Here is a 9,811-nt window from a genome sequence, read left to right on the forward strand (position 1 = left end):
TCAGTATACATAATTAGATAAAATTAATAGATGTTAACTTGTGTGTATGTATGTATGGTATGTAATACACATGTCCCCTAGTTCTGTTCATGGAGAGGGCCTGGGAACAGTGACAACAATCACATCTACCATTCAGATCTTGATTCACCAATACCCTTCTCCACAAAAAGGAAAAATGACTCTGCAGAAATGGATGATTTGGGAGATAGGGCAGGGAAAATACAAAATGATCATAGAATAGCATGTGATAGAAAGTAAGAGTGTACTCAAAGAATAATGAGGACATATCTAAAGGACAGAGGAGCCAGTTTGAATGAGTCTCCCACTAGCCAAATCTGGGACAATGTTAAAAGTAAATACTAAATTTATGGATGACATGATCCTATATGTAAAAGATGCCAATGAACCCAATAAAAAAACCTTCTAGGGCTAATAAAAGAATTCAACAATATTGCCAAATACAAGATCAACACACCAAAGGCAATTGTTTTAATATATAACAGCAATCAATAATCCAAAAAGGAATTTCAGAAAACATTTATATTTACAATAATATCCAAAAGAATAAGCTACCTAGGAATAAATTTAACCAAATAGGAGCAAAAATTGTACATGGAAAACTATACAACATAGTTGAAAAAGATTAAAGAAGACATGAATAAATGGAAATACATTTTGTGTCCATGGATTGGAAAACTTAATATTGCTAAGAAGGCAATACTCCTCAAAGCAATCTATAGATTGAATGTGTTCCCTATCAAATTTCCAAAGGCCTTTCTTTTTCAGAAATGGAAAAGCCTATCTTAAATCTATATGGAATTGCAATAGCCAAAAACACACAAACAAAAATGTAAAAGGAGACCAAAATGAGAGGACTCATATTTCCCAATTTCAAAAGTTACTGCAAGCTTACAGTTAGGAAAATACTGTGGTGCTGGCATTGTGATAGGCATATAGACCAATAGAATAGAATTGAGAGTCCAGCAATAAAACCATACATTTATGACCAATTGATTTTCAACAAGGGCACCAAGACCATTCAGTGGGGGTAAGTATAGTCTTTTCAAGAAATGATGCTGGGACAATTGGATATCCAAATTCAAAGGAATGAAGTTGAACCCCTACCTCACACCACATACAAATATTAACCCAAAATGGATCAACACTATAAATAAAGAACTAAAACTAGAAAACTCTTTGAAGTAAACATAGGTTTAAATCTTCATGACTTTGTGTTTGATAATGGATTCCTAGATATAAAGAATCCATTAGAATTGGACTGGAATTCATCAAAATTAAAAATTCATCAAATTGAATTTTTAGGTTGGAATTCTTCAAAATTAAAAATATTTTTGCTTCAAAGAACATTATCAAGAAAGTGAAAAGACAACCTACAGAAAAGGGAAAAGTATTTGCAAATCATAATAGCTGTTAAGGGTCTATTATCCAGAATATATAAAGAACTCTCACAGAGTTATCTTATAGAAAATATAAAAAACTCAACCTCAAAAGAGACAATCCAATTTGAAAACAGGTAAAAGACTTTAATAGACATTTCTGTAAATAAGATATTCAAATAGTAAACAAGCATAGGCAAAGATGCTCAATATCATTAGTCACTAGGGAAACACACATCAAACTCTCAAAGAGATATCACTTTATACCCACTAGGGTAGCTAGAATCAAATAACAGAAAATAATCAGTGTTGGTGAGGATGTGGAGAAATCAGAACCCTTGTACATTGCTGGTGGGAGTGGAAAATGGTTCAGCTACTGTAGAAAACAGTACAGGGAGACCTTCAAGATGGCTGAGGATTAAGACAAGGAGATCACCTTCCTCCCCACAAATACATCAGAAATACATCTATATGTGGAACAACTCCTACAGAACACCTACTGAACACTGGCAGAAGACCTCAGACTTAGCAAAAGGCAAGAAACTCCCCATGTACCTGGGTAGGGCAAAGAAAAGAAGAAAAAACAGAGACAAAAGAATAGTGACAGGACCTGCACCTCTGGGAGAGAGCTGTGAAGGAGGAAAAGTTTCCACACACTAGGAAGCCCCTTCACTGGTGGAGACGGGGTGTGGTGGGGGGGAAGCTTTGGAGCCATGGAGGAGAGCGCAGCAACAGGGATGCAGAGGGAAAAGCGGAGAGATTCCTGCACAGAGGATCAGTGCCAGCCAGCACTCACCAGCCTGAGAGGCTTGTCTGCTCACCCGCTGGAGTGGGTGGGGGCTGGGAGCTGAGGCTCGGGCTTTGGAGTTCAGATCCCAGGGAGAGGGCAGGGGTTGGCTGCATGAACACAGCCTGAAGTGGGGTAGTGCGCCACAGCTAGCCAGGAGGGAGTCCGGGAAAAAGTCGGGACCTGCCTAAGAGGCAAGAGGCCACTGTTTCAGGGGGCGCGAGGAGAGGGGATTCAGAGCGCTGCCTAAACAAGCTCCAGAGATGGGCATGAGCTGTGGCTATCAGTGCGGACACCGGAGACGGGCATGAAATGCTAAGGCTGCTGCTACAGCCACCAAGAAGCCTGTGTGCAAGCACAGGTCACTATCCACACCTCCCCTCCTGGGAGCCTGTGCAGCCCGCCACTGCCAGGGTCCTGTGATCCAGGGACAACTACCCCAGGAGAACACACGGCACGCCTCAGGCTGTTGCAAAGTCACACCAGCCTCTGCTGCCAAAGGTTCACACTGCATTCTGTACCCCTCCCTCCCCACTGCCTGAGCGAGCCAGAGCCACCTAATCAGCTGCTACTTTAACCCCGTCCTGTCTGAGTGAAGAACAGACACCTGCAGGTGACCTACACGTGGAGGCAAGGCCAAATCCAAAGCTGAACCCCAGTAGCTGTGCAAACAAAGAAGAGAAAGGGAAATTTCTCCCAGCAGCCTCAGGAGCAGCAGATTAAATCTCCACAATCAACTTGACGTACCCTGCATCTGTGGAATACCTGAATAGACAACGAATCATCCCAAAATTGAGGCGGTGGACTTTGGGACCAACTATAGACTTGGGGTTTGCTTTCTGCATCAATTTGTTTCTGGTTTTATGTTTATCTTAGTTTAGTATTTAGAGTTTATTATCATTGGTAGATTTGTTTATTGATTTCGTTGCTCTCTTCCATTTTTTTTATATATAGATATATATTTTTTTTCCTTTTTTCTCTTTTTGTGAGTGTTTATGTGTATGCTTCTTTGTGTGATTTTGTCTGTACAGGCTTGCCTTTACCATTTGTCCTAGGGTTCTGTCTGTCCGTTTTTTTTTTTTTTTTTTTTTTTTTTGGTGGATTTGCTTTCTGGCTTGGTTGCTCTCTCTTTCATTTTTTAAATTACTTTTCATTTTATAAATTTTTAATAATATTTTTATTTTAATAACTTTCTTTTCTTTTCTTTCTTTCTTTCTTTCTTTCTTGTTTTCCTCCCTTTTCTTCTGAGCCATGTGGCTGACAGGGTCTTGGTGCTCCGGCTGGGTGTCAGGCCTGTGCCTCGGAGGTGGGAGAGCCGAGATCAGGACATTAGTCCACCAGAGACCTCCCAGCTCCAAGTAATATCAAACAGCAAAAGTTCTCCCAGAGATCTCCATCTCAACACTAAGACCCAGCTCCACTAGATGACCAGCAAGATACAGGGCTGGACACCCTCTGCCAAACAACTAACAAGAAAGGAACACAGGCCCAACCATTAGCAGAGAGGCTGCCTAAAATCATAACAAGGTCACAGACACCACAAAACACACCACTGGACACGGTCCTGCCCACCACAAAAAGAAGATCCAGCCTCATCCACCAGAACACAGGAATGAGTCCCCTCCACCACCAGGAAGCCTACACAACCCATTGAACCAACCTTAGTCACTGGGGGCAGACACCGAAAACAATGGAAACTATGAACCTGAAGCCTGTGAAATGGAGACCACAAGCACAGTAAGTTAGGCAAAAGGAGAAGACAGAGAAACACACAGCAGATGAAGGAGCAAAGTAAAAACACACCAGACAAACAAATGAAGAGAAAATAGGCAGTCTACCTGAAAAAGAATTCAGAGTAATGATAGTAAAGATGATCCCAAATCTTGGAAATCAAATGGAGAAAATACAAGAAACGTTTAACAAGGATCTAGAAGAACTAAAGAGCAAATAAACAATAATGAACAACACAATAAATGGATTAAAAATTCTCTAGAAGGAATCAATGGCAGAATAACTGAGTCAGAAGAATGGAAAAGTGACCTGGAAGATAAAATAGTGGAAATAACTACTGCAGAGCAGAATAAAGAAAAAAGAAGGAAAAGAACTGAGGACACTCTCAGAGACCTCTGGGACAACATTAAACATACCAACATTCAAATTATAGGTGTGCCAGAAGAAGATGAGAAGAAAAAAAAGGGACTGAGGAAATATTTGAAGAGATTATAGCTGAAAACCTCCCTAATATGGGAAGGGAAATAGTCAATCAAGTCCAGGAAGCACAGAGAGTCCCATACAGGATAAATCCAAGGAAAAACATGTCAGGACACATATTAAGCAAACTATCAAAATTTAAATACAAAGAAAAAATATTAAAAGCATCAAGGGGAAAACAACAAATAACATACAAGGGAAACCCCATAGGGTTAACAGCTGATCTTTCAGCAGAAACTCTGCAGACCAGAAGGAAGTGGCAGGACATATTTAAAGTGATGAAAGGGAAAAACATAGAACCAACATTACTCTACACAGCAAGGATCTCATTCAGATTTCATGGAGAAATTAAAACCTTTACAGACAAGCAAAAGCTGAGAGAATTCAGCACCACCAAACCAGCATTCCAACAAATGCTAAAGGAACTTCTCTGGGCAGGCAAAACAAGAGAAGGAAAAGACCTACAATAACAAACCCAAAACAATTAAGAAAATGGTAATAGGAACATCCATATCGATAACAACCTTAAATGTAAATGGATTAAATGCTCCAACCAAAAAATAAAGGCTGGCTGAATGGATGCAAAAATAAGACCCATATATATGCTGTCTACAAGAGACCCACTTCAGACCTAGGGACACATACAGACTGAAAGGGGATGGAAAAAGATAATCCATGCAAAAGGAAATCAAAAGAAAGCAGCAGTAGCAATTCTTATATCAGACAAAATAGACTTTAAAATAAGGACTATTACAAGAGACAAAGAAAGACACTACATAATGATCAAGGGATCAATCCACGAAGAAGATATAACAACTGTAAATATTTATGGACCCAACATAGGAGCACCTCAATACATAAGGCAAATTCTAACAGCCATAAATTGGGAAATAGACAGTAACACAATCATAGTAGGGGACTTTAACACCCCACTTTCACCAATGGACAGATCATCCAAAATGAAAATAAATAAGGAAACACAAACTTTAAATGATACATTAAACAAGATGGACTTCATTGATATTTCTAGGACATTCCATCCAAAAACAACAGAATACACTTTCTTCTCAAGTGCTAATGGAACATTCTCCAGGATAGATTATGTCTTGGGTCACAGATCAAGCCTTGGTAAATTTAAGAAAATTGAAATCATATCAGGTACCTTTCTGACCACAACACTATGAGACTAGATATGAATTGCAGGAAAAAATCTGTAAAAAATACAAACACATGGAGGATAAACAATACACTACTAAGTAACCAAGAGATCACTGAAGAAATGAAAAAGGAAATCCAAAAATACCTAGGAACAAAAGACAATGAAAACACAACAACCCAAAACCTATGGGATGCAGCAAAAGCAGTTCTAAGAGGGAAGTTTATAGCAATAAAATCCTACCTCAAGAAACAAGAAACATCTAAAATAAACAATCTAACCTTACACCTAAAGCAATTACAGAAAGAAGAACAAAAACACCTCAAGTTAGCAGAAAGGAAGAAATCATAAAGGTCACATCAGAAATACATGAAAAAGAAATCAAGGAAACAGTAGCAATGATCAATAAAACTCAAAGCTGGTTCTTTGAGAAGATAAAAAAAAATTGATAAACCATTAGCCAGACTCATCAAGAAAAAAAGAGAGAGGACTCAAATCAATAGAATTAGAAAGGCAAAAGGAAAAGTACCAACTGACACTGCAGAAATACAGAGGATCATGAGAGATTACTACAAGCAGCTATATGCCAATAAATTGGACAACCTGGAAGAAGTGGACAAATTCTTAGAAAAGCACAACGTTCTGAGACTGAACCAGGGAGAAATAGAGAATATAAACAGACCAATCCCAGGCAATAAAATTGAGACTGTGATTTAAAATCTTCCAACAAACTATAGCCCAGGACCAGATGGCTTCACAGGTGAATTCTATCAAACATTTAGAGACGAGTTAACACCTATCATTCTCAAACTCTTCCAAAATATACCAGAGGGACGAACACTCCCAGACTCCTTCTACAAGGCTACCATCACCCTGATATCAAAATCAGAGAAAGATGTCACAAAGAAAGAAAACTACAGGCCAATATCACTGATGAACATAAATGCAAAAATCCTCAACAAAATACTAGCAAACAGAATCCAAGAGCACATTAAAAGGATCATACAACATGATCAAGTGGGGTTTATTCCAGGAATGCAAGGATTCTTCAATATACTCATATCAATCAATGTGATAAACAGTATTAACAACCTGAAGGAGAAAAACCATATGATCACCTCAATAGATGCAGGAAAAGCTTTTGACAAAATTCAACACCGATATGATAAAAACCCTCCGGAAAGTAGGCATAGAGGGAACTTACCTTAACATAATAAAGGCCGTATATGAAAAACCCACAGCCAACCTCATCCTCCATGATGAAAAGCTGAAACCATTTCCACTAAGATCAGGAACAAGACAAGGTTGTCCACTCTTACCACTAATATTCAACATACATTTGGAAGTTTTAGCCACAGCAATCAGAGAAGAAAAAGAAATAAAAGGAATCCAAATCGGAAAAGAAGAAGTAAAGTTGTCACTGTTTGAAGATGACATGATACTATGCATAAAGAATCCTAAAGATGCTACCAGATAGCTACTAGAGCTAATCAATGAATTTGGTAAAGTAGCAGAATGCAAAATTAATGCACAGAAATCTCTTGCATTCCCATACACTAATGATGAAAAATCTGAAAGAGAAATTAAGGAAACACTCCCATTTACCACTGCAACAAAAAGAATAAAATACCTAGGAATAAACCTACCTAAGGAGACAAAAGACCTGTATGCACAAAACTATAAGACACTGATGAAAGAAATTAAAGATAATACAAACAGATGGAGAGATATACCATGTTCTTGGATTGGAAGAATCAACATTGTGAAAATGACTATAGTACCCTAAGCAATCAACAGATTCAATGCAATCCCTATCAAACTACCAATGGCATTTTTCACAGAACTAGAACAAAAAATTTCACAATTTGTATGGAGACACAAAAGACCCCAAATAGCCAAGCAATCCTGAGAAAGAAAAACAGAGCTGGAGGAATCAGGCTAGCAGAGTTCAGACTGTACTACAAAGCTACAGTAATCAAGACAGTATGGTACTGGCACAAAACCAGAAATATAGATCAATGGAACAGAATAGAAAGCCCAGAGATAAACCCGCGCACATATGGTCACCATATTTTTGATAAAGGAGGCAAGAATATATAATGGAGAAAAGACAGCCTCTTCAATAAGTGGTGCTGGGAAAACTGGACAGCTACCTGTAAAAGAATGAAATCAGAACATTCCCTAACACCATACACTAAAATAAACTCAAAATGGATTAAAGACCTAAATGTAAGGCCAGACACTATCAAACTCTTAGAGGAAAACATAGGCAGAACAGTCTATGACATAAATCATAGCAAGATCCTTTTTGACCCACCTCCTAGAGAAATGGAAATTAAAAACAAAAATAGGGCTTCCCTGGTGGCGCAGTGGTTGAGAGTTCACCTGCCGATGCAGGGGACACAGGTTCGTGCCCCCGTCTGGGAGGATCCCACATGCCGCAGAGCGGCTGGGCCTGTGAGCCATGGCCACTGAGCCTGCGCGGCCAGAGCCTGTGCTCCGCAGCAGGAGAGGCCACAACAGTGAGAGGCCCGCGTACCGCAAAAGAAAATAATAAATAAATACATAAATAAATAAACAAAAATAAACAAATGGGACCTAATGAAACTTAAAACTTTTGCACAGCAAAGGAAACCATAAACAAGACGAGAAGACAACCCTCAGAATGAGAGGATATATTTGCAAAGGAAGCAACAGACAAAGGACTAATCTCCAAAATTTACAAGCAGCTCATGCAGCTTAATATCAAAAAAACAAACAACCCAATCCAAAAATGGGCAGAAGACCTAAATAGACATTTCTCCAAAGAAGATATGCAGACTGCCAACAAACACATGAAAGGATGCTCAACATCACTAATCATTAGAGAAATTCAAATCAAAACTACAATGAGGTATCACCTTACACCGGTCAGAATGGCCATCATCAAAAAATCTACAAATAATAAATGCTGGGAAGGGTGTGGAGAAAAGGGAACCTTCCTGCACTGTTGGTGGGAATGTCAATTGATACATCCACTATGGAGGACAGTATGGAGGTTCCTTAAAAAACTAAAAATAGGACTACCGTATGACCCAGCAATCCCACTACTGGGCATATACCCTGAGAAAACCATAATTCAAAAAGAGTCATGTACCACAATGTTCAGTTCTATTTACAATAGCCAGGAGATGGAAGTAACCTAAGTGTCCATTGACAGATGAATGGATAAAGAAGATGTGGCACATGTATAGAATGGAATATTACTCAGCCATAAAAGAAATGAAATTGAGTTATGTGTAGTGAGTTGGATGGACCTAGAGTCTGTCATACAGAGTGAAGTAAGTCAGAAAGGGAAAATCAAATACCGTGTGCTAACACATATATATGGAACCTAAAAAAAACAAAAGAGAAAATGGTTCTGAAGAACTTAGGGGCAGGGCAGGAATAAAGATGCAGACGTAGAGAATGGACTTGAGGGCATGTGGAGGGGGAAGGGTAAGCTGGGATGAAGTGAGAGAGTGGCATGGACATATATACACTACCAAATGTAAAATAGATAGCTAGTGGGAAGCGCCTGCATAGCACAGGGAGGTCAGCTTGGTGCTTTGTGACCACCTACATGGGTGGGATAGGGAGGGTGGGAGGGAGACACAAGAGGGAGGGGATATGGGGATATATGTGTATGTATAGCTGATTCGCTTTGTTATACAGCAGAAACTAACACAATATTGTAAAGCAATTATAGTCCAATAAAGATGTTAAGAAAAAAAAAAAGGAGGAGCTATGCCTGATCTATGCAAATGAAAGGAACACATTTCAAGGTATTCCTTAAGAAATTAATTGATATTCAGAAGAAATCAAAGATGATCCCAAATTTTCCCTTTACATCTTGTTTATGACATTTCTTCCATTGGGAATTCCCTGCTTATCTCTAAATAGGTATTTGATAAGCACTGAATTATTATAGAAAACACAATTCTTTTTCTAGATTATTGTTTTCATTTTTGTAGCCTTAGCATTATTATATTTTATTATAATTTTAATGTAGTCTAAAATTTCCTTTTAAGAATCTCCATTATCCTCTATATTTTACATCTATTTGGGGAGAAATGATATATTAAAATCTGTTGCTATATGAAAAAAATACCAGTACAGTATTTTATCTGGGGATTATGGAAATGTTTTGGAAGTACATAAAGATAGTGATTACACAGCACTGTGAATGTACTAATTGCCACTGAATTGTTGACTTTAAAATAGTCAAATTTATGTTATATG

This window comes from Lipotes vexillifer, unplaced genomic scaffold (assembly GCF_000442215.2).
Source record: "Lipotes vexillifer unplaced genomic scaffold, Lipotes_vexillifer_v1.1 scaffold82, whole genome shotgun sequence".
Classification (NCBI taxonomy): Eukaryota; Metazoa; Chordata; class Mammalia; order Artiodactyla; family Lipotidae; genus Lipotes; species Lipotes vexillifer.